At 42.6% G+C, this 4,299-nt stretch overlaps 1 pseudogene; it reads right to left on the minus strand.

Annotated features, from left to right (window-relative positions):
• Window positions 1-3,389: 3,389 nt before the first annotated feature.
• On the minus strand, window positions 3,390-3,955 carry LOC142870484 (small ribosomal subunit protein uS15-like; annotated as a pseudogene).
• Window positions 3,956-4,299: the final 344 nt, after the last annotated feature.

Below are 4,299 nucleotides of genomic sequence, written 5' to 3' on the forward strand. Positions count from 1 at the left end.
CTCTACATTGATTGAAGATTGACTGATTGATTGTAAAGACAGGGGTCTCGCTATGTTGCTCAGGCTTGTCTTGAACTCCTGGCCTCAAGCGATCTTCCCACATTAGCCTCCCAAAGTACTGGGGGTGCAGGTATGAGCCACTGTGCCCCACCTATGTCTACTTTTGTTTCCATTATAAGAATGCTCTTCTTAATAGTCATAGTAAGTCCTTAAACCTTTCTGAACATAGCAAATGTGCCCCAGCAATATGGCACAGGGTAAAATGATGGCTCAGACCACGTGTGGTTCAAGAGCACTTTGGCACCAGAACTCAGCTCTGCTTTGTGTGAGATCTCGTGCCTTACAAATTCACACATAGAAAACCTGGATGACCTTTCTTTCTCTCTTGTTCAGCTCAAGCCTCTCTCGTCTAGAGTCTTCCCCTAACTGCTCCAGACATAGCATGGTGCTCTTGAGTTCCTTTCTAGGTACTGGTCTTCTCTCCTCAGCTAGGTGATGAGCAGTGAGATTCCAGTGTTGAGCCTCTTATCTGCTTCATCGTGGGCAGCCATCTCTGGGCCTCAGTTTCCTCCTGAGTAAAATGGTGATCACCATTTGTATTTTTGGAAGATATGACAAGACTGTTTCAGGATCGGATATGACCACGTAGGAAAAGAGCTCTGGAAGTGATTCAGCCTATGCAAAGATCCCAGACATTGTCATTATAGGATTTTTGTGTGTTATGCTGCATTTAGAACAGCGTGGCTTGTACTGGGAACTTCATATAAATCCCAGCTGTTGGTGGGGATGAGTGACGGAGTGCATTTTAAGTACAGTTGCAAAATGAAACCCTGTTCAGAACTGGTTTTGTTCCCTTTTGGGAACTTCTGCATTTGGGACAGGGTGATCAAAGAGAGGAAGAGAAAAAGAAGGAAGGTGACTTTTAAAGAGCTGTGCATTTGGTTTCTATAAACTACTTTGGATAATCACATTTCCTGATTCCCTTTGCAGGTTTGGAACATTCACTCATTCATGCTTTTGTTTACTCATTCACTAAACATTTATTGAGAGCCTATTATGCCCTGGATACTGTGGCTATGGACACGAATGAGGCACATGCCTGCACCACAGCCAGGTTGAAGGAGCTGGCATGTGACCAATAAGATGGGTGCTGTGATTAAGATATGTCCAGGGAACAGAAGGGCACTTCGCTCAAACGAGGGGGCTACCAATTATTCTCAGGGCACTGTTTGCATGGAGGGTAAGAGGGTACATCAGGCATGTGACTGCACATGGCAGGGCAAGAAAACATCCCGTACAAAGGAATCCACTAGACTACGCGGTTGTGTTCTCAGTCACTTCAGGGCTGAACTGCTGGCTTCTCGGGGGTCAGATGGCATGATGCATGTTTTCCACGATGCAAAATAACTTCTTTAGACCCACTCTCAGCATACTGTCTTGAAGGAAGAGGCCAAACAGGGTCCGGTCCGTTGCATAAAGAGTCCTGTGGTTCTCCACTGGGTTTTGCTCACTTTAGTCACCTGTGGATGAGGCCACTGCTCAGGCAGTGCTACTCAGACACAGGAAGAGCTGGTTGAGTCTTTCTCCAATTTTGCATGATTTTAGATTGCTGCTTGGGTGGATTGGGAAGCTCCAAAGCTTAGTCAAGGAAACGCAGTTCTCTCTTTTCCTTTTCTCTTCTTTTTTAATCAACTCTTTCTTTTAGAATTACAGAAAAGTTGCAAAGATAACACAGAGAGTTCCCATCTATCCCTCACTTGGTTCCTTCTATTGCGAATGTCTTACATTACCATGGTACATTTGTCACAACTAAGAAATCAGTGTTGAACATTTCTATCAACCGAACTCCACATTGTAATCAACATTCACTAATTTTCCCACGAAATTTCTTTTCTATTCCAGGATCCCATCCATGCATGATACCATATTATATTTAATTGTTATATTATCATGACATGTCATTGTCATGTCCTTAGGTTCCTTTTAGCTATGACAGGTTCTTAGATTTTCCTTGTTTTTGATGATCCAGGCAGTTTTAAGAAGAGCTAGTTAGATATCTTGTGTTAATAGAATGACTCTCAGTTTGGGTATGCCTGATTTTTTTTTCATAGTTGGGCTGTGTTATGGGTTTTTGGGAGGAAGACAACTGAGGTGAAGTGCCCTTCTCATCACGTCACATCAGGGATACATGCTGCTAACGTGACTTACAGCTGATGATGTCAATCATCTGGCCTAGCTGATGTTTTCTAATTTTGACCACTGTAAAATATCTTTCCCCCCACTTTACCTATTCTTATTCTTTAGAATGAAGTCATTTAGCACAGCTTCTATTCAAAGGGGGGAGTGGGACTAAACTCCATTTCCTAGCAAGGGAGAATCTTCACACATTATTTGCAATTCTTATGTGAGGGAGATTTGCCCTCCCAATTCATATATATATATATATGTGTGTGTGCATGTAAATATATTTATATTTTATAATGCATTTAAATACATTATGTAAATATATGTAAATATATTTACATAATATAAATAAATATATTTATTTACATATATTTGTAAATATATTTATTTATATGTATGTAAGTATAATCATAGACTTATATCAGTCTGGACTCATGGATATTTATTTTATACTTGAATTATAATACAATGTTACATTATTTTATTGCTTAAATTCTTTCTGCTTTGGCCATTGAGAACTCTCTTGGGTCAGAGTCTGGGTCCTTTTGGCATGCCCTCGCCCTTTCCCCTTTTGAGCTCTTCCTTACTGTCTGGCACAACAAGACCCTCCAGGCTCATCTTATATTTCCCATCCCCATCTACTAAGATCTGTTTTCATTCCCATAACATTTCCAACACCAACTATGGTTTTTTTTTTTTGGTTTTTTTTCCCCACACCAGCCAATTTTCCAACACCAGCTAGGTGTCCTGCAATTCAATTCAATTCTGACACTTGGAGTTAGAGTCAAGCAAACCTCACAGGTGAAGGGCTCAGTCCTGCAAGCTGCCTCCACTTCAGATGCCAGTTGCCAGTCCAGGTCTCCCTTACTTCTGATGGACCAGCTAGAAACCAGCTGTAGAAGAGATGCCCAGGACAAGGCATGGGGTGGGGATGAGGGGCTTCCCTACCCTCTTCAGGCCACCATCCTCCCAGCACCTCCATGTGTTCACCAACCCAGGGGCTTTACGAATCCAGTTGTTTAGGGGTTTTACGCAGGCTCTATTTTGTAAGCATGGTTGATTAAACCATTGGCCACTGATGATTAACTCAATTTTCAGCCCCTCTTCCTGGAGGTCAGGGGATGGGGCTGCAAATTTCAACAGTCTAATCATATGATTGGTTCCTCTGGCAACCAGCTTCCATCCTGAAGCTATGTAGGGGCCGACCAGAAGTCACCTCATTAACATAAACTTGGGTATGGCTAAAAGGGGTTTCTTTCTTTTTCTCTCTTTTTTAGTAAAACACTGATTTTATTGCTTGAGTCCATAGACAAAAGTATGCAACTAGGGCAGAGGCTGTGGATGACTCATACTTCCAACTGGGAGGAAGAACTTGCTTGGTCTTGCAATATCAAGCCAATCGATGAATTCGGCTACCGGAATCAGGTGGAATTTAGCATCCTTATCCTTCCTATTCCTCACAACTTGCTTTCGAACAGCAACTGCTTTCTTAACTAAGTGGTAGAGATAGATCCTCAGGAAGATCAGGAGCAAGTCCTTTAGACCTAAGGATTCTTCAGATTTTATTACCTGTCACAAAATGTACTTGTGCAATGCCATGTGAGTCCCTCAAGATCACACCTATCCTTCATGGCATCAAGCTCTTGTTGGCCAGTTTATAAATCTGCTCCTTCACGTGATCAGACGTCAACTTCAGCCAAGTGGGGACGCTGCGGCGATAGGGCGAAGCCGACTGGGACAGGCTCTTCCTGGGATCGTGCACGCGGCCCATGATGGTGGCGGTCAGGCAGCCAACGGGTTTCTGATGGACAGCGAAAGATGCTCCTCTCACCACTATCACTCAGGAAATTCCAGCGGTTTTAGGAGCTCTGTGCCAGGAACCTGGGGTGAAGGCAACATAACTATTTCTGATGTAAATGGAAAAAACCAAACTCTTAAAATATTTTAAAGAGGTTTTTCTGAGCCAATATGAGTTACCACGTTCTGGGGAAGCACAAACCCAAGAGATCTTGAGAAAGTTCTCCCGAAACAGTGAAGCTGTAATTCTGTTTTATACATTTGAGGGAAGCAGAAGTTACAGGCAAAGTTATAAATCAAAACATGGAGGGTATACAT

The sequence above is a fragment of the Microcebus murinus genome, chromosome 4, assembly GCF_040939455.1.
Source record: "Microcebus murinus isolate Inina chromosome 4, M.murinus_Inina_mat1.0, whole genome shotgun sequence".
NCBI classification, from domain to species: domain Eukaryota; kingdom Metazoa; phylum Chordata; class Mammalia; order Primates; family Cheirogaleidae; genus Microcebus; species Microcebus murinus.